Source organism: Bos javanicus, chromosome 14, assembly GCF_032452875.1.
Source record: "Bos javanicus breed banteng chromosome 14, ARS-OSU_banteng_1.0, whole genome shotgun sequence".
In the NCBI taxonomy this organism is placed as follows: Eukaryota; Metazoa; Chordata; class Mammalia; order Artiodactyla; family Bovidae; genus Bos; species Bos javanicus.
This window is the reverse complement of record NC_083881.1, coordinates 61345443-61367274: the sequence shown is the minus strand read 5'-3', so window position 1 is coordinate 61367274 and position 21832 is coordinate 61345443. Positions and strand designations below refer to the sequence as shown.

At 42.3% G+C, this 21832-nt stretch overlaps 1 pseudogene; it reads right to left on the bottom strand.

Annotated features, from left to right (window-relative positions):
* Nucleotides 1–20671: 20671 nt before the first annotated feature.
* Nucleotides 20672–21221, bottom strand: LOC133260234 (translationally-controlled tumor protein-like; annotated as a pseudogene).
* Nucleotides 21222–21832: the final 611 nt, after the last annotated feature.

Here is a 21832-nt window from a genome sequence, read left to right as displayed (position 1 = left end):
AATGGATAAAAGCTTGCAAATAGAAATCTCTGCCACATTCCTGAAGAACTCAAGGTGTAAAGTTGAAACCATAAATCTAAATAGAGAATGGACCTTGATTATGCAGAAATGAGTTTTTCTCACCCCAGATGAGATGAAACCTCCTTTGGACTGGGTGATGAGGGGAGGAACACCTGAGGGAGGCCAGCAGGCCTGAAGATGCTTTGAGACTTTGATGAGAGGGATTCAGGGTGACCTTCCTGGACCAACCACCAGAAACCAGATGGAGAACCCAGATGTCCTAGATATTTCCTGCTGGGATGAGGTACATCTCTATAGATGCCAGCAGGAACCTATGCCTCCCCTCCTCCCAACACTGTGGCTCTGTGAACGGTCTCCAGAATTTAGACTGAATCCAGGGAATGGGGTGGTGGGGAAAACCACGAACTGACTGAAAAACACCTGCTTTGAATGAGAAAACTCCGATCTGACTAAGTCTGTCTTTAAAACGGTGAGGATTACTTTCTGCTGTCAGGCAGAATGGGGACATGAGATGAAAATTAAGCTCAGTTATAAAAAAAGAAACGAGTGTATGACTTGTGAAAATTCATCTGCCACACATGTTCTCAGTTTGCATGTCTTGCTCTCGGCAGTCGTTCAGCTCAGAAATTTGGCACCTTGTTTCTTCATCCGTGCCTGAAAAGTAGTGACAAAGGAGTGCTTTGCTGTTTCAACTGAAGTTATTTTGAGAGAGCAGGATTTTGCTGTTACACTGCTTCAATGCCACATTGTTATACTGTGGCTCCTATCTATGACTCACAACCACCCTCCCCATCCCCCGTCTACAAGTGGCTCCACAGATGGCCTGAGATGTATTTCTCAAATGTGAGCTGGCATTGAAGGTGACCAGTGTGTCCTGGCTTGCCCAGGGTTCTTTGGGTTTTAGCAATAGCAGTCCTGTGTCCTGGGAATCCTTTCCATAGTCCCTGGGAAACCAGGAGGGTGGGTCGCCCTTGCGTCAGAATCACTCGGAGGACGAGTTAAGCAAGATTCCTGGGCTACCCCAGAGCTTCTAACTCAGTAGGGATGGGGGTTGAGGCCCAAGATTTTGCATTTGTAACAGGCTCCCAGGGATCTGATGCTACAGGTCTGTGGACCGTGTTGTACTAAGAGTCAGGTCAGTTTTTTTCCCAACGTTACCATAATAAAACATGTTGGGCCATATATTTAATCAGTGATAAATTCATGGCATACGCTTTGACCAAGAGTTTAGTTTTTTTCTCCTCTTTTACAGCGATTCCCTGGCCACCTTAGTTCTGAGCTAGAGCTCATCCTTGAGAGGCTTAGCCTAGAATCTACCCTTCCAGCCCTTCCAGAAGTTCTGAAAGTGAAAGTCACTCAGTTGTGTCCGACTCTTTGCGATCCCATGGACTATACAGTCCATGGAATTCTCCAGGCCAGAATACTGGAGTGGGTAGCCTATCCCTTCTCCAGGAGATCTTCCCAACCCAGGGATCAAACCCAGGTCTCCCACATCACAGGCGGATTCTTCACCAGCTGAGCCACCAGGGAAGCTTGAGAATACTGGAGTGGGTAGCCTATCCTTTTTCCAGGGGATCTTCCCAACCCAGGGATCAAACCCAACCCAGGTCTCCCTCATTGCACACAGATTCTTTACCAGCTGAGCCTCAAGGGAAGCCCAATTTTTAATATTAAATCCCTGTCTGCTAAAGCCAATGAAAGTGCGTCCTGTTTACTAATAACTGAATCCTGACTGATAAATCCTAGGACACTGGATCACAGGTTTTGAGAAATGGTAAAGGAAGTGGGAAAAGAGTCTGTGCATATCTCAGGGACCAGGAGAGAAAGAAAAGGAGAAATTTCCCATGGGTGCAAAAGCCTGTCTGGACAAAGATGCTCTTGTACACCTCAACCATTTACAAGCAAAACACTTATAAACAACTGTAGAAAACTCTATCAATACATTCCTGAATAGTTGCTAGTCAGCAGGAAAATGATGTCATCCTATTTTCCATCATAACAATAAGCCTGGCTCTAACTGTATACAACAGAGGCAAAATCTGATTCTCTAACAGATGGAAATAAACAGACTTTAAACTCATGGTGATCATCCTAGCCATCCCCGGTACAATGTCTCACCCTAATAGATTACAAACTGAAACACTAGACGTAGCAAAACCACCTGAGCCTCGTGAAGATTGCTAGAATCAGAGGCCCAGGTCCTGCCATACTGAGAGGTTTAAGACAATCTAGAAGAACGGAGTCTTCAAATTCTCACGCATCTTCAAAGAAATCAACTTCAAAGCCATTCCTTTTGGATTTTTGTTTAAGCCTTTAAAAATTAATTCACTATGAAAGGTAGAAAAGGAAAAGAGATGGCAGGCTAAGGTCACTAATTTGCTAAATCAAGCATGGAGGGAGGAAAGTAAACCATGAAATCTCAGTGTAGGCAGCCCTTGATGTGAACTCAGACATGCCCATTAAATTCTTTAAATTGGATTATGCATGTGTAAGGAACCAGTGTTAGATATTAAAGTGAATATTTCTCCTGATTTAGCAGCACTTCTGCTAAGACTCAGTGCGCTGGTTAGCACACACTGATAAGCCCCAGCCTCTGGCAGTGGCATGGACACTCGTGGGGAAGTGCCACACATTGTTTCTTCCATTTTATTTATTTTAAAATTTTATTTTCCAGCTTTATTGAGATATGACTGACATACAACACTGTGTCAGTTTAAGGTGTACAATGTGATAATTTGATACACCTATACATATTGCAAAATGACCACAATAAATTTAGTGAACACCTCCATCACTTTATATAATTACTATTTTGTGTGGGTGTGGTGAGAATATTTAAGGTCTATCTACTCGGAGAAGGCAATGGCACCCCACTCCAGTACTCTTGCCTGGAAAATCCCATGGATGGAGGAGCCTGGTAGGGTGCAGTCCATGGGGTTGCTAAGAGTCGGACATGACTGAGCGACTTCACTTTCACTTTTCACTTTCATGCATTGGAGAAGGAAATGGCAACTCACTCCAGTGTTCTTGCCTGGAGAATCCCAGGGACGGAGGAGCCTGGTGGGTTGCCGTCTATGGGGTCGCACAGAGTCAAACACGACTGAAGTGACTTAGTAGTAGTAGTACTCTCATAGCAACTTTCAAGTATACAATACAATACTGTTAACTATAGGCATAATGCTATATACATGAGATCCTGGAAATTCTGTATATTTCATTAACCTGATTCTCATGCCTTTGTAGGTACTTTATACCACCAGTTTTGATTCATTTTAAAAATTCTTTTCTGACTTGCAAAAGAAGTACAATTCAGCCTCTTTATGTAAATGTGATTACTATTCTGTAAGGTCACATTCTTAGAAGACCAAAGAATTCACATCATCCTCTTTTTCACCCTCTCAAAACTTGGCTTCTTATCCCAATAGCAACTTTTCACCCACAGGGCTGTATAGAAGGTAATAAAATTATCGTATGTTGCAGTTTTTTACATTTTTACTTCTACTTTTCTGCTGTGCTAGCAGTAAACTTCCTATGATAATTTTACCCATCCTTTGGAAGGCACTTTATATACAACAGCTCATCAAGGTATGGGGGAAGAGCAAAATTTTGGGTGGGTGGATATTTAATGACTTGCTTCTACTCCTGCACATCTCTGATCCTTCCTCAACATAGCAGGAGAGCCTTTGTGAAATTTAAATCTGATCATATCTTTCCTGCTTAGAATCTCTCAGTGGGTTTTCCATCACACTCAAAATTAAAACAAACTCCTTTATGTGGTCTATAATATCAGACCTTTCTCTACAGTTTTGTAAGTTAATCATTGTAAAACTTAGAATTGTGCTTAAAACAACTATACTCCAAAAAGATTTTAATTTTTAAAAAAAATGAAGAAACAAACAAACAAAAGAACTCTGCACACATGTAGTGCCCGTGAATCTCAGCCATCCTTCCCCTCCCTCCTCACCCTCTTCCTCTCACGTGACAGCGCTTTCTGGGTTCTGTCCTTCGCCTCAGCCACCTTCTCCCTCCTTCATACGCTGCATCCGCACTCCAGAACGTCAAGCTCTTTCCCATTTCAGAACATTCCTCCCAACTGCTCCCTCCCTTTCTTCCAGGTGGTTCCCTCTAGTCTTTTAGGCTTAACTGGCTCCTCCTCAGAAAAGCCCCTTTACTTGATCTCAGTCGGCCCCCATGCTCCAGGGTCTTTTCTTTCTGCATGCTGAGGACTATTTGTAACGGATAACTTGTTTTATAACTTTTGTGTCTGTCTTTCCCACTGACCTTTAAACTCTGTTGGGAAAGGAGACATCTGCTTTGTTCACCACTTACGTTTAGTGTATGTTTGGTACATAGAGGAAACAATTAATGTTGAAGGAGAAAGAGAAAAATAACTTAAAACAACTTCATTTATTAAACCCTGGCTAAGTGACTAGGCATTCTACTAAACACTTGGCCTGTGTCAGCTCATCTAATCTTTCAAAGGTCCACAAAGTTGAGAATTGTCTCCATTTTATATTGGTAGAATGTGGGACTTGAAGAGTTTACATAAGCCACATAGGGGCTAAGATTCAGACTTAGGATTTGAACTGAGGTCTGTTAGGCTCCAAATTGCTTCAGGTAACAAGAGGGGAGAGGGTGTGTAAAATTATGTAACATGATAAACAGCTGGTTCTACCTCTTTTACAGCACGCAAAGTCTTCCTGGGTGAGCGGTTTCATTCTACTTCTGGAATTTGTGAGTACGTGCTGTATCTGTAATCAATAAACAATCAGCAATACTCCAGGGCCTAGGTGTGCACTAGGTCTGAACTGTGTGACTTCAAAATACGGCGCAGATAATGCTCTACTAAGGGCTGTGTTTCCTGTCAGGTGACTTTATGGTCCTGGTTTTGTAATTAGTGTGAAAGAGAAAGTGGTCCATTTCTAAAATGAGAGGAATACTCTGCAGAACAAGCTCACCAGGAAGAAAACAGTTGAGTATTAAAGGGACAAGGGAAAATAATGGGGGAGAATCTGTGGATTCCAAATCAGCCCTTGTCTGTCTTAAAGTCAGTAATACCTTGTTAAGGGTTGAATGTTAGATGGAATGTTTGTATCTTGTTAGATTGAATGTTTGTAGCATCCCCAAATTCATATGTTAAAGCCCTAACTCCCAGTGGGATGGTATTTGGAGATGTGGCCTTTGGGAAGTAAAAAAAATTAAATGAGGTCATGAGGGTGGGGCCTTCATGATGGGATTGGTGCCCTTGAAACTTATAAAAGGAAACATGAGAGAGCTTGTTTCCCAGGGGGTATCCTGGGAACCCCCCTCCCCTCCTCCTTCTCTCACTCAGCACATGCACTGAGAAAAGGTCATGTGAGTAACACAGTCTGCAAGCCAAGAAGAGCACTCTTACAGAAACTGCATCAGTCAGCACCTTGATCTTGGACTTCCCAACCTCCAGACTGTGAGATATGGACTTTTGTTGTTTAAGCTACCTAGTCTATGATATTTAGTTATGGTAGCCTGAACTAATACACATCTCAAGTTTATGCGTGATTGTTGCTGTTGTTGTTTAGTTGCTAAGTTGTGTATGACTCTGCGACCCCATGGACTGTAGACCGCCAGGCTCCCCTGTCCATGGAATTTCCCAGGCGAGAATACTGGTGTGGGTTGCATTTCCTTCTCCAGGGGATCTTCCCAACCCAGGGATCAAACTGGAGTCTCCCGTAGAAGAGTGTTTACTCACACTATAAAGACTCTGTGATTCCTATTTTGTTTCCTATTTTTTCCCATATAGTGGATTATCCTTAAAACACCAAACCAAGTTTTAACCTAAGTATTTCCTTGAGATTTTCTAAGTGAAGCTAATGTGTTTTTTTGTAATTGGAATATAATTGCTTTACAATGTTGTGTTAGTTTCTGCTGTACAACAAAGTGAATCAGCTGTCAGTATACATATATTCCCTCCCTCATGAGCCTCCCTCCCATCCCACCCTTCTAGGCCATCAGAGAGCATCGAGCTGAGCTCCCTGTGCTACACAGCAGCCTCCCACTAGCTACCTAGTTCACACATGCTAGTACACGTATGTCAGTGCTACACTCTCAACTCCACCCTGCCCTTCCTGCTCTGTGTCCGCATGTCCATCGTCTATGCCTGCGTCCCTATTCCTGCCCTGCAAATAGCTTCATCTGTACCAGTTTTCTAGGCTACATATACATACGTTAATATACAATATTTGTTTTTCTCTTTCTGATTTCCTTCACTCTGGGTGACAGACTCTAGATCCATTCACATAAGGGAAGCTAATGTTATATGCAATTCATGCATCACTGGGTTTATGACATGTTAAGCCTGAGCTGGTCAAGCTGGGAACGGCAGCAATGGGGCCCAGGAGGAGGGATGAGGAATGGGAAAGAAGGAGGGGAAGAGAACTACTGTCTGTTCACCTACAAAATAATACTTGCTTGGATCACATCATACAGCTGTTGCAGGGATCAAAGAATCTATGTGTAAGCAAGTGCTTTTATTCACAGTATACCATATAAATGAAAGGAATCATTACTGTTTAATGAGCCAGGGAAACAGTTCACTAAATTATTAGTGGTCTGGATTACTGTTCAGTTCTCATGAGTAGGATCATGCCCAAATATTCCAAAGAACTTATTTTTTTCCTAAGAAAATTTTGATCTTTAAAAGACTGGTGTGTGTTATAAATATAAACTACTAATGGAGTCATTAACTGGCATAAATTATCCTGCTACTGTGACTAAACGACATGTCAACAAAAATCTAAAGTACATAATAAAATTTTCTCAGTACCTTGACAGAATCTGAGACAGAATTGAGACAAGGATATGAAAGCACTTTGCTAACTGTAGAATACTAAACAGATGCTAGTTATTATCAGTTGAACTAAAGAAATTGTGTTTATCTTGCTTTTTTTTTTTTTCCTTGCTTTTTTAAAGCTCATGTTGAAAAATATCAACCAATTTCCAATTCAGTCCCCTGACAGTATTTATTGGTGCCATCTGCTGGAAGTTCCTGAAAAATTGATGAGGTTAAGATGAATCAGATGAGCAGCACAGTACATATATTTTAAGTACTACATGTATTCCTTCCAGACTAAAATTAATGTAGGTAAAATTCCTGGCCTGCATTTCTTATATTAAAATTTGCTATGCAAAACATTTGATGTTGAATAGATGGGTATATTTCATAAATTGTAACATTCTATTCATAGCTTCATTCATTGAACCATCATTTCGGGCTCTGGCTGTCTGCCAGGCCCTGTGACTAAAAAAAAACTAGAGATGTAGGGAGGGGCAAGTAACTATCTCTTCTCACAAGGGTTCAGGTCCTCCATTTAGTGGGGGGATGACAGATCCACAAGCAACTAAATGTAACACATTGGGCTAAACAAAGACTCCATGGGGGAGTTGAGATAGGAACCTCTCCAATCCAGGAGGCCAATGGATCTTTCCCACAAAACGAGGAAATCAGCTATCTTTGTACAGGTGGAGGAGAGAAGGAAGAATTATGGCGGGGGGAAATCAAACTTGAGAAGGTGAAACCATCAGACAAGCAGAGATAGGAATTTTTTTTTTAATTTATTCCAATTCTGTAAAATATCGCAGATGTCAAGTGGCCTCCATGAACTTGAGTTCTATTTAAATCAGTCTAACATTTTATCTATGAAAGGCACCATGGATTTCAATATAGAGGGCACTCTCTAGGCTGACATTTTTCATAAAATCCCAGCATAATTTGCCCCACAATGAATTCAGACAGCACAACTCTATCAGTTTTCATTCTCATCAGCAGGCTCACCCCAATCAGTTCCTTAATCCCACAATAATGCAATCTTGCACTTTAAATGACTGAAGGTTTTGGACTTCACTTATGAAACACTAGGGGGATTTACAGGTACGAGTAACAGAAGTTGTCTTTAGATGGGTGGTAACCTGGAGAAGGGCATGGCAACTCACTTCAGTGTTCTTGCCTGGAGAATACCATGGACAGAGGAGCCTGGTGGACTATAGTCCATGGGTTACAGAGAGTCAGACATGACTGAACCACTAACACTTTTACTTTCAATTTCTAGGCAAACTTCAGGGCTTCCCAGATGGTGCTAGTATTAAAGAACCCATCTGCCAATGAAGGAGACATAAGAGACACAGGTTTGATCCCTGGGTGGGGAAGATCCCCTGGAAGAGGGTATAACAACCCACTCCGGTGTTCTTGCCTGGAGAATCCCATGGACAGAGGAGCCTGGCAGGCTACACGAATGAAGCGACTTGGCACGCATGAACGAAAACTTCAGTGTGCGTCAGTACCACCTGTGGGGCTTCTGAAAACACAGATCTACTGGGCCCTGCCCTCAGGAGGTCCTGAGTGGGTCTGATAGTTTGCATTTCCAACAAGTTACCCAGTGTCGCTGATACTGCTGGTCCAGGGACCATTCTTTGAGAACTATTACTTTACGCTGTGATAATGTAAATTTAACAGAAATGAAAGCCAAGTATTTTATAAGCATCTAAACTAACATATAATGATTTGTTAATCATTAGCGGTGCAGTGTACCTTGGACAAATTGAAAAATTAAGATAATTATCAAACCCAGAAATAGCCACTGTAAACATTTGGTATCTTTCCTTCCATATTTCTATAGATACGTGTCTATGTGTACATTTGTTGTTAGTCACTAAACGTCCAACTCTTTGTGACTCCACAGACTACAGCCCTCCGGGGACCTCTATTCACGGGATTTCCCAGGCAAGAATAGCAGAGTCGGTTGCCGTTTCCTTCTCCAGGGGATCTTCATGACCCAGAGATTGAACCCACATTTCCAGCATTGCAGGCAGACTCTTAATCACTGAGCCACATGTGCATACGACTGAAATCATTCTATATATACAATTTTGTACTTGATTTTTTTTTCTTTTGGTATTCTCTTTTGACTATTGTCCATATTATTTAAAAATTAGCAAGTACAGGGTATATTAACAATCGGGTTATTGCTTTGAACTACCAGTGATATTGTTGCTTCCCTTGGGAAAGGGTCTTCAGAGCTCCTTAATCTATTATTTTGGAATAATAATTTTGGGAGCCTTGGGCTCCCTTCTCATTTTTTCATCCCTTAACAGGCGTTGGTGGGAGGAGCATGGGTAAATAGGCAGTTGATGATCAAATGTCTTCCCTTTGTGTAAAGGTTCTCTTGAGCAAATAATAAGTGTTAGTCGCTCATCGTGTCCGACTTTTTGTGACCCCATGGACTGTAGCTTATCAGGATCCTCTGTCCATGGGATTCTCCAGGCAAGAATACTGGAGTGGGTTGCCATTCCCTTCTCCAGGGGATCTTCCCAACCCAGTGATCCACCCCAGATCTCACGCATTGCAGGCAGATTCTTTACTGTTTGAGTTACTTCGGGAAGCCCAATAATAATCAGATCAGATTAGATCAGATCAGTCGCTCAGTCTTGTCCGACTCTTTGCAACCCCATGAATCGCAGCACGCCAGGCCTCCCTGTCCATCACCAACTCCCGGAGTTCACTGAGACTCATGTCCATCAAGTCAGCGATGCCATCCAGCCATCTCATCCTCTGTTGTCCCCTTCTCCTCCTGCCCCCAATCCCTCTCAGCATCAGAGTATTTTCCAATGAGTCAACTCTTCGCATGAGGTGGCCAAAGTACTGGAGTTTCAGCTTTAGCATCATTCCTTCCAAAGATATCCCAGGGCTGATCTCCTTTAGAATGGACAGGTTGGATCTCCTTGCAGTCCAAGGGGCTCTCAAGAGTCTTCTCCAACACCACAGTTCAAAAGCATCAATTCTTTGGTGCTCAGCCTTCTTCACAGTCCAACTCTCACATCCATACATGACCACAGGAAAAACCATAGCCTTGACTAGACGGACCTTTGTTGGCAAAGTAATGTCTCTGCTTTTGAATATGCTATCTAGGTTGGTCATAACTTTCCTTCCAAGGAGTAAGCGTCTTTTAATTTCATGGCTGCAGTCACCATCTGCAGTGATTTTGGAGCCCAGAAAAATAAAGTCTGACACTGTTTCCACTGTTTCCCCATCTATTTCCCATGAAGTGGTGGGACTGCATGCCATGATCTTCGTTTTCTGAATGTTGAGCTTTAAGCCAACTTTTTCACTCTCCACTTTCACTTTCATCAAGAGGCTTTTGAGTTCCTCTTCACTTTCTGCCATAAGGGTGGTGTCATCTGCATATCTGAGGTTATTGATATTTCTCCCGGCAATCTTGATTCCAGCTTGTGTTTCTTCCAGTCCAGTGTTTCTCATGATGTACTCTGCATATAAGTTAAATAAACAGGGTGACAATATAGAGCCTTGACGAACTCCTTTTCCTATTTGGAACCAGTCTGTTGTTCTATGTCCAGTTCTAACTGTTGCTTCCTGACCTGCATACAGATTTCTCAGAAGGCAGGTCAGGTGGTCTGGTATTCCCATCTCTTTCAGAATTTTCCACAGTTTATTGTGATCCACACAGTCAAAGGCTTTGGCATAGTCAATAAAGCAGAAATAGATGTTTTTCTGGAACTCTCTTGCTTTTTCTATGATCCAGCGCATGCTGGCAATTTGATCTCTGGTTCCTCTGCCTTTTCTAAAACCAGTTGAACATCAGGAAGTTCATGGTTCACATATTACTGAAGCCTGGCTTGGAGAATTTTGAGCATTACTTTACTAGCGTGTGAGATGAGTGCAATTGTGTGGTAGTTTGAGCATTCTTTGGAATTGCCTTTCTTTGGGATTGGAATGAAAACGGACCTTTTCCAGTCCTGTGGCCACTGCTGAGTTTTCCAAATTTGCTGGCATATTGAGTGCAGCATTTTCACAGGATCATCTTTCAGGATTTGGAATAGTTCAACTGGAATTCCATCACCTCCACTAGCTTTGTTCGTAGTGATGCTTTCTAAGGCCCACTTGACTTCACATTCCAGGATGTCTGGCTCTAGGTCAGTGATCACACCATTGTGATTATCTGGGTCGTGAAGATCTTTTTGTACAGTTCTTCTGTGTATTCTTGCCACCTCTTCTTAATATCTTCTGCTTCTGTTAGGTCCATACCATTTCTGTCCTTTATCGAGCCCATCTTTGCATGAAATGTTCCTTTGGTATCTCTGATTTTCTTGAAGACATCTCTAGTCTTTCCCATTCTGTTGTTTTTCTCTATTTCTTTGCATTGATCGCTGAAGAAGGCTTTCTTATCTCTTCTTGCTATTCTTTGGAACTCTGCATTCAGATGCTTATATCTTTCCTTTTCTCCTCTGCTTTTCACTTCTCTTCTTTTCACAGCTATTTGTAAGGCCTCCCCAGACAGCCATTTTGCTTTTTTGCATTTCTTTTCCATGGGAATGGTCTTAATCCCTGTCTCCTGTACAATGTCACCAACCTCATTCCATAGTTCATCAGGCACTCTATCTATCAGATCTAGGCCCTTAAATCTATTTCTCACTTCCACTGTATAATCATAAGGGATTTGATTTAGGTCATACCTGAGTGGTCTAGTGGTTTTCCCTACTTTCTTCAATTTCAGTCTGAATTTGGCAATAAGGAGTTCATGGTCTGAGCCACAGTCAGCTCCTGGTCTTGTTTTTGCTGACTGTATAGAGCTTCTCCGTCTTTGGCTGCAAAGAATATAATCAATCTGATTTCGGTGTTGACCATCTGGTTATGTCCATGTATAGAGTCTTCTCTTGTGTTGTTGGAAGAGGGTGTTTGTTATGACCAGTGCATTTTCTTGGCAAAACTCTATTAGTCTTTGCCCTGCTTCATTCCGCATTCCAAGGCCAAATTTGCCTGTTACTCCAGGTGTTTGTTGACTTCCTACTTTTGAATTCCAGTCCCCTATAATGAAAAGGATATCTTTTGGGGGTGTTAGTTCTAAAAGGTCTTGTAGGTCTTCATAGAACCGTTCAACTTCAGCTTCTTCAGCGTTACTGCTTGGGGCATAGACTTGGATTACTGTGATATTGAATGGTTTGCCTTGGAAACGAACAGAGATCATGCTGTCGTTTTTGAGATTGCATCCAAGTACTGCATTTCGGACTCTTTTGTTGACCATGATGGCCACTCCATTTCTCCTGAGGGATTCCTGCCTGCAGTAGTAGATATAATGGTCATCTGAGTTAAATTCACCCATTCCAGTCCATTGCAGTTCGCTGATTCCTAGAATGTCAACATTCACTCTTGCCATCTCTTGTTTGACCACTTCCAATTTGCCTTGATTCAAGGACCTGACATTCCAGGTTCCTAGGCAATATTGCTCTTTACAGCATCGGACCTTGCTTCTATCACCAGTCACATCCACAGCTGGGTATTGTTTTTGCTTTGGCTCCATCCCTTCATTCTTTCTGGAGTTATTTCTCCACTGATTTCCAGTAGCATATTGGGCACCTACTGACCTGGGGAGTTTCTCTTTCAGTATCCTATCATTTTGCCTTTTCATACTGTTCATGGGGTTCTCAAGGCGAGAATACTGAAGTGGTTTGCCATTGCCTTCTCCAGTGGACCACATTCTGTCAGATCTCTCCACCATGACCTGCCCATCTTGGGTTGCCCCACAGGCATGGCTTAGTTTCATTGAGTTAGACAAGGCTGTGGTCCTAGTGTGATTAGATTGACTAGTTTTCTGTGAGTATGGTTTCAGTGTGTTTGCCCTCTGATGCCCTCTTGTAACACCTACCGTCCTACTTGGGTTTCTCTTACCTTGGGCGTGGGGTATCTCTTCACGGCTGCTCCAGCAAAGCGCAGCCAATGCTCCTTACCTTGGACGAGAGGTATCTCCTCACCGCCGCCCTTCCTGGCCTTCAATGTGAGACAGCTCCTCTAGGCCCTCCTGCGCCCACGCAGCCATGGCTCCTTGGACATGGGGTTGGTCCTCCTGGCCACCGCCCCTGGCCTTGGTCCTGCGGTAGGGACTTATATATAATAGGGAAACATTTTAGGACTTCACACCTTCTGTACCCCCAGCCCATTCGATCACTAGGGAGTAGTATTAACTTTGAATATATTAACTGCAGTAGGTGTAAGTTGTGGATGTTGTTGTTCTTGGGGCTAAGATTAACTGATTCATCACAGAATTAGCCTAATTAGTTGTTTTACCATTCCTAAGAATCTGGTTTTAGTTTTTGGTAAATATGTTGAAGGTAACAGTTAAGTTCAAGGGCAGGTCTATAAACTTTCAGTTCAGTTCAGTTCAGTCGCTCAGTCATGTCCGACACTTTGCGACCCCATGAATCGCAGCACACCAGGCCTCCGTGTCCATCACCAACTCCCAGAGTTCACTCAGACTCACCTCCATCGAGTCGGTGATGCCATCCAGCCATCTCATCCTCTGTCGTCCCCTTCTCCTCCTGCCCCCAATCCCTCCCAGCAACAGAGTCTTTTCCAATGAGTCAACTAAAGTTTTAAATGTTTTAAAATAATGTAAGTAATGACACTTATCATAGGGAAAAAAACTAAATCTTCCCTTCTCAGACAAATTATTTTTCATAGTGTAAGCACTCACTTTAGTTAGTAATCACTCTAGTTTTAGTCTAGATAGTAATCATTCTATGTGCTCGTGTGCTAAGTTGCTTCAGTCGTGTCTGTGTGACCCTATGGACTGTAGCCCTTCAGGCTCCTCTGTCTATGAGATTCTCCAGGAAAGAATACTGGAGTGAGTTGTTATGCCCTCCTCCAGGGGAGCTTCCTGACTCAGGAATCAAACCTGTGTCTCTTATGTCTCCTGCATTGGCAGATGGGTTCTTTAACACTAGTGCCATCTGGGAAATGCACTAATCATTCTCTCTCCTCATTTCCTTTCTACCATAGCTTAAGTTAAGAACTTAGAATCAAAATCTAGTCAGAAACATTCTTGGTATTTCATACAGGGAATTTAATAAAAGGAAGAGTCACAAAGTATTGGAAGGGTTAGAGGAGCAAAGCAGGGACAGTGAGGTAACAGAGATTAGTAACTGCCGGGATCTGCTACCACCTGCAAGGGTAGAGAAAAAGAAAGAAGTGATGTGACCAGGCCCATCAGTCATTCCTCACGGTCAGTGCTGAGGTTCACTTTGTTTGTTGTTGTTGTTTTATTGAAGTAGAGCTGGTTTACAATGTTGTGTTGGTTTCTGTTGAGCAGCAAAGTGATTCAGTTATACATATATATACACATCCTTTTTCATACTCTTTTCCATTATAGTTTATTACAGGATACTGAATATAGTTCCCTGTGCTAAACAGTAGGACTTTATTTTATATGCTAATCCCAAACTTCTAATGTATCTCTCCCCACCCTTTTCCAGGATTCTGACCTGGAGAATTCCATGGACTGTATAGTTCATGGGGCCGCAAAGAGTCGGACCCGACTGAAGGACTTTCTTTTTCACTTTCACTTTCACCCCCTTTCCTCTTTGATAATTTTAAGTTTGTTTTCTAAGTCTGTGAGTTTGTTTCTGTTCGTAAATAAATTCATTTGGGTTATATTTCAGACTCTGCAATGTGATAGCATGTATTTGTTTTTCTCTGACTCAGTTCACTTAGGTGAACTCTAGGTTCATCCACATTGCTTCAAATGGCATTATTTCATTCTTTTGTGGCTGAGTAGTATTCAGTCTTTTGTGACATTCTTTATGACTGAGTAGTATTTCATTTTATACTGGCTGCTATGACCAAGGAATGGAATTCCAAATTTTGTTTCACTTTAAATTAGCATAACTTGGAGAGTCACATGTGGCTCGTGGTTTCTGTATTGCACAGTACAGATTTGGCATCCTGCATTGCAGAGCAGATCACGGAAGGGCTAGATTGGAGCTGAGAGCAAACAGGGGAATGACTGGTAGAGGGTCAAAGGTCGAGAGACCTGGATTCCATCTGGTATCTACTTATGAGTGGGTAACGCTGGTCAGGTTAACCAATCTCTAGAAACCATCTATAAAAATGGCAATGGTAACCTACCTCCTCGGATTATAGAGTTATGAGCAGAACCAAACAAGACAATGCAACCATTCAACCAATGCCTGACTCATGGAAGTGTGTAAGTGGCTTAGTCGTGTCTGACTCTTTGCTACCCCATGGACTGTAAGCTGCCAGGCTCCTCTGTCCGTGAAATTTTCCAGGCAAGAATACTGGAGTGGGTTGCCATTTCCTTCTCTAGCCTGACTCATGGAAATTATCAAATAAATGTTTGTTATACTTATCCCGTCTAAAATAAATATTATAAAATTTTTATTGGGAGGGAGAGGGTAAGATACAGGAAGCCTTTAGAGGAATGGTAGTCTAATTCATCTCCCAATGTTTCTTAGAGCTATAATTCTATTAATATGCTTGCTGAACATTTTCCCTTCTTTTCTATTGATCTTTTTGTCCAGCAAGAGATTTTAGTCTTTCTATCCTTCTTCTGGTCTTCCCTTATAGCTCAGTTGGTAAAGAATCTGCCTGTAATACAGGAGACCCCAGTTCGATTCCTGGGTCGGAAAGATCCCCTAGAGAAGGGAAAGGCTACCCACTCCAGTATTCTGGCCTGGAGAATTTCATGGATTGTATAGTCCATTGGGTCGCAAAGAGTCAAACACGACTGAGTAACTTTCACTTTCACATCCTTCTTCTAGTATATATAGACTGCTGGGTTTTTTGGTTTGTTTTTTAATTTGATTGACAATGATCATACTGTTATGGCAAACTGACTTAATTATCATACACTGTGAAAGTCACTCAGTCGTGTCTGACTCTTTGTGGCCCCATAGCCTATACAGTCCATAGAATTTTCCAGGCCAGAATACTGGAGAGCATAGCCTTTCCCTCTCCAGGAGATCTTTCAAACCCAGGGATTGAACCCAGGTCTCCCTCATTGCAGGTAGATTGTTTACCAGCTGAGCTACCAGGGAAGCTCATTGTACTCTATAAAAGTTTGCAATTATGCCAAAATAATGTTTGTTGGATTTGACACAGTGATAGAAGTTTTCTCACTTTTTATTTTTTTGCTCCCAGAGTGATTTCTCTGACATCACTATGACATGCTGTGAGGCTTTAATCATAACATTATTATACTGCATGTTTAACTTTTTCCTTATCATAGTCTTAAAGACAGGAAAGACTTGTAAATATTTATAAATGTTTTATGATAGTTCTAATGCAACACCTAATTTATTATAAAATATATTATTTGGGGCCAGAACTAGCTCTCTCTCCCACAATCTCTTCTGCTCTTTTGGTGGTTTGGACAAGCAGACTAGCATCTAGATACTTTTCTCTTTTTTTACACAAGTAACATTGATATGGCTTATATATTGTCAGCTGCTTAGAGACATTTCAATTGAAAATGACCAGAATTTCACAAGACATAACCATCTTGCCAAGAGTGTTGAAGGAGCATCTTATCTTGGTTCAAATCAGAAACAGTGTTAATGAGACACATCTGGGAGTGAAATATTTCTCTTATCAGAGAAAAATATACATAAATATATTTTTTATTGTTCAACTACATTGTGAAATATGGTGCATTTCTTAGATGACTTACAAGGGAGGCTTCTGAAGAAACAGTAAACATAAAAGGAACGTTGAGCCTTAAATGGAATGTAACAGCAATACGGAGAAGGCGATGGCACCCCACTTCAGTACTCTTGCCTCGAAAATCCCATGGACGGAGGAGCCTCGTAGGCTGCAGTCCATGGGGTCATGAAGAGTCAGACACGACTGAGAGACTTCACTTTCACTTTTCATTTTCACGCATTAGAGAAGGAAATGGCAACCCAGTCCAGTGTTCTTGCCTGGAGAATCCCGGGGATGGCGGAGCCTGGTGGGCTGCAGTCCATGGGGTCTCGAAGAGTCAGACACGACTGAAGTGACTTAGCAGCAGCAGCAGAGCAGTAACCAGATGAAGCGGCATGCGGCCAAAGTGGGCTACGGTTAGTACTCCCTCACGACAGGCACTTAAGTCAGTCAAAGTCGTGTATTGCTCTGAATTTTTCCTGTGGATCTGATATTAACACTAGTGGGAGCTCTTTACATTAAGGTTAAAAAAAAAGATCACAAGGCCTGCGATTCTGCCACCCTTTCCTTCTCATATTAGATCTAGTCCTCATATCTGGGAGGATGGTCCTTAATGGCAGCTCTCATTTGCCAAGACTAAGATCAGTTTTTGTTTTTAAGTATTCTGAGGCGCTAGAACATAGAAGTCAATAATTCACTACCTTCTTTCTAACTCTGAACAATATTTGAGCCAGTGATGGGAGATTAGCTGCAGGTCATCAGTTGGTGTTGTCTTTCGGTTTTAAGTTATTTTCACAGTGGTTATGTATATGAGGCTGTCGCTTGAAGAAAATCAGAAGAAAGCACATGAGCAAATGCAGATGGAGGGCAAACAGTTGTTTTCCTACCTTTGGAGGACACAGAAAGGAAAATGTAAGAAAGTTTGTTAAGCATTTACCTGTAACGTCTGACAGTGCTGTTACAACTTTGCAAACAGACTCTATCTTGTGGCCATCCCCTCAGTCACAGCTGCTGTGATGCCCAGTATTCAGAACAGCACAGTGTGAAACTTCTGGCATGAGGCCTGGATGAAGGAGGGCAGTTTCTCTCTGACTTTGGCTCTCTGGACCACAATACTTGATTATAAACAACAGGGTGGCCTGGCACATTTGTGGGGAGCTGAGACTCACAATATGAGATTTTTAATCTTGGAAAGGCTTTGAGTCTCCATTTTCTTGCACTCTTACACTCATCCCAGCATAACTCTGCTGCTGCTACTGCTGCTAACTCGATTCAGTCGTGTCCGACTCTGTACAACCCATAGACGGCAGCCCACCAGGCTCCCCTGTCCCTGGGATTCTCCAGGCAAGAACACTGGAGTGGGTTGCCATTTCCTTCTCCAATGCATGAAAGTGAAAAGTGAAAGTGAAGTCGCTCAGTCGTGTCCGACTCTTCTCGACCCCATGGACTGCAGCCTACCAGGCTCCTCCGTCCATGGGATTTTCTAGGCAAAAGTACTGGAGTGGGGTGCCATTGCCTTCTCCGAACGTAACTCTATTTCTGATCAAAGGAGGAAGAGAACCTGGAGGAATAAGCTATGGAGCTGTGAGCTATCCTGGGGACCACAGAATCCATCCCCTCCCTTATACTTTGAGGCAAAGACCCCCAAGAGCTACAGTGGCCTGACTGAGGTGTTTTATTTATTTATTTATTTTATCTTGGTTATGCTGGGTCTTTGCTGTTGCACGCAGGTTTTCTCTAGTGTGGTGAACCAGTGCTACTCTTTATTGGTGCCTGGGCTTCTCATTTCGGTGGCTTCTCTTGTTGCAGAGCACAGGCTCTAGATGCACAGGCCTCAACAGTTGTGGCCTTCTGCAATGCAGGAGCTCACTAGTTCCAGCTCGTAGGCTCTAGAGTGCAGGCTCGGTGGTTGTGGCACATGGGCTTAGTTGCCCAAGACATGTGGAATCTTCCCAGACCAGGGCTTGAACCTGTGTCCCCTGTACTGGCAGGTGGACTCTTATCCACTGTACCACCAGGGAAATCCAGGGCCAAGTTTTCTCCTGATTCTTTTCATGACACCATGCTACAAATCATGAAAATGTATCAAATAAAGTTCACAGCTTCCATCTGGTGGAGAGTGGGTAGTGGAGGGACTCACTAAGTGTCAGGCACCATGTTAAAGGTTGTATGTACGTTCTCTCATATATTCCTCATACGAAGTCTAAGATTATTATCACCCTTAGTCTGCAGGTTTATAAACTGAGGCTTTGAGAACTTAAGTCACAGACTAGTATATGGCTAAGTGAGGATTCACACCTAGTTATGTCTGAATGCAAAGGCCACTTATTCAAAGTGCTATACCATACGATATTATCTGTGTAGAACGTAACTTATTCTAAAGAAAGAAGCATTACCAAGATGTGGAGAAATGCCAGGAAACATATCCAGGACAGGAATTATCCCTTAATAACCTTAATCATAGCTGACAGCTATCATTGACTGAGGGCCTATTTAAAGACCAGACATTTTATTTTATTTAATTATTGCAACCACCTTGTGAAGTAGAGATATTATATATCCAATTTTTTCATAGGGACTTCCCTGGTTGTCCAGTGGTCAAGACTCTGTACTCCGAGTGCACAGGAGCCAGGTTCCATCCCCAGTCAGGGAACTAGATCTTGCCTGCCACAACGAAGACCATGTGTATCACAGCTAAGACTAGGGCAGGCAATCCCAAAATAAGTGAATAAACATTTTAAAAATTGAAAGTATGAGGAACTATATACCCAATTTTCACATGAAGAAACTGAAAACTAGAAAATTAAAATTTCCCAAGTCACACACTTGGCAAGTGGTAAAATGAAACTTTGTATTAAATATGACTGCTTTGAGACACCATACCTTTATTCATCTTAAAATGAGTGCCTGGCCCATGGAATCTGTTTAATAAATATTAAATGCAAGAACAAGTGAATGAAAACAATGAATGAATGGGAACATGCACCTGGTATGTAATGCTCAAGCTGGCCTTAGTTAGACTCTCTTGAAAACAAAGAAGTAATAAATACATAATATATTGTTTTGCTCCAAGAGGTAGAACGGGGACAAATCAGTGGAAATTGCAGGCTTCCTGTGGCTTCCTGTACAGAAACCTGGCTTCAAAAATGTCATTGCCTGGATGACCTTCAATTCTATGATTAAAAAATTCTGTGAAGTCAGTGTCTCTACAGAGGCATAAAAAAAGCACTTCAACAAAACTGAGTTGCCTGGTAAAACAGTGACCTCCCTGTTTTTGAAGGTGTTTCAGCTACATGACCACCTGCCAGAAATGCTGTAGAAGAAATGCTACAAATTGGGTACCGTAGAAGACGGCAAAAACGGCTGCACTTATTCTCTTCCTTTTTTACATATCCTTTTGCAAGATGACGTTGAAATAGTTCCCAGTGAGAGATGGCATTTCCCCACCCCTTGAATCTGGCCTTATGAACTGCTTCACCTAACAAATGCAACAGAAGCAATACCATGCCAGTTCTGAGTCTAGGTCTCAAAAGGCCTTGCATAGTTTCATTCTCCTAGAAATTTCAGAGACCCATATGAATAAACCCTAGCTAGACTAGTTTTTTGAGAGAATACCAGACTTCACTAGCTATGGTGAAGTACCATAGCTAGTAGCCATCCAAACTCTGGAAGCAGAGCCACTTAGCTGACATATAAGCTCTCCACAGACACATAAGTGAGCTTAATCTGTAAATTCATAGGCAATGACTCACACAGTTAATGGCTGCTCTGTGATTCTCAAAAGCACCGTCTGAGATGAAGGGAAGAGACAGGGAATGCCTGATGTCCCGATTAGGACAGGCTGTGCCACCGTCATCTACCAGTGTCCAAAAGGCCTCCAGAGACTTTTTTCAATGGACTTAGTGGTCAGTGTTAATTGGGCATCTTACTATTTGCCAGACAATGGCTTTAATGCTTTATATAAATTAATTCTTAAGCCTCAAAAGACCTAGTGAGAAATGTATTATTTTTTGAATTTATATGAACTTTATTTTTAGACAACCTACATGATGTGTTGTATGTTTCCCACCCCTCCCTCAAAAATAATGCTTCTACTCCAGATAAATCAATGTCAAAAAAAAGAGCTCAAGTTGACCTGAGTCCCGTTTGTCTCAGTCCTGGTAGATGAAAAGCAGCTGCCAGCCAGTTATGAAGTTAGGTGCTAGATCCAAAGTCACAGCCACACTTGTTAACATGTTTCCATTTAGGAACCTTCCCTAAAGAAAATCATATACGGGGTCACAACATCCTCACACAAGTCCAGCAGCACAACCATGCAGCTGGATTCGTGTTTTCACCAGCAAAGAACTGACGGTTTTTGAAATTAGTGAGGAGGGGCTTGATTTGTTCCATAGCCCCTGCCATGAAAGGCTTTACTCTTCTGGTCTCTATACTTCAGGTTTCCGTCATCTTTAATATACTTCTTGTAAGCTCCTTTTGTGAAGCTTGTTTCCTGCAAGTGATGCTTCATGACAGTATGGACACCAGTGATTACTGTGCTTTAGGTACCTTCGCCCCCTTCAGTGGAGTCATTTCCATCAATGAGCCGAGCCATCAGTGTTACCCTCTGTGCTACGACCAGCTTCCCCTCCACTTCCAGACACAGCCCATCAGCGACCTCCTAGATCTCATAGATGGAGAACATCCCATCATGCCTGACGAGGTCCCGGTAGGTGACCATGATGGCCACTGCCCCGCTAGCTTAGCAGGAGCCCGAGCTCCGAGTGAGCCTGGTGTAGCTCAAGCAGGTGGGGGAATCGGGGAATGGGTGGAAAAGCAGAAATGTTTTATTATTGAACTGATTTGACAGATATAGAAAACGAGGCCAGAGAACTGACACCTACCTAAGGTACAGAGTGAGTAAATGTCCAGCCTAGGTTTTGAACTCAGGAAGCACAAAGCTACAGCCCTAGCTCTTAGCCACACTCCTCTGCTTCTTGCTATTGGATGTAAAGTAGATGATTGTCTGCAGGAACTAAAAATATCTTCACAAAACCTGGTAGTAGTAAATATTCCCCCAGTGCCTTTTACCAGGCTCTCTTTACAGAGCCTGGGATGTCACCAAATACCTCATTCACTTTCCACACTTCTTCCATCTCAAAGTTGTTTTTCTTTTTCCCCCGTTTCTAAGAAATTTCACTGTTAGACTTAAAGTTTAGAACCATGATCGGGAGAAATATTTAAGAAGACTCATTATTCAAAGCATGGGAGCAATTAGAGGGAAAAAAAAAGAAAACTCCTTTTCCAAAAGAGAATCAATTTTCCACTATGAGAGTCTCCATTCTACCAAGA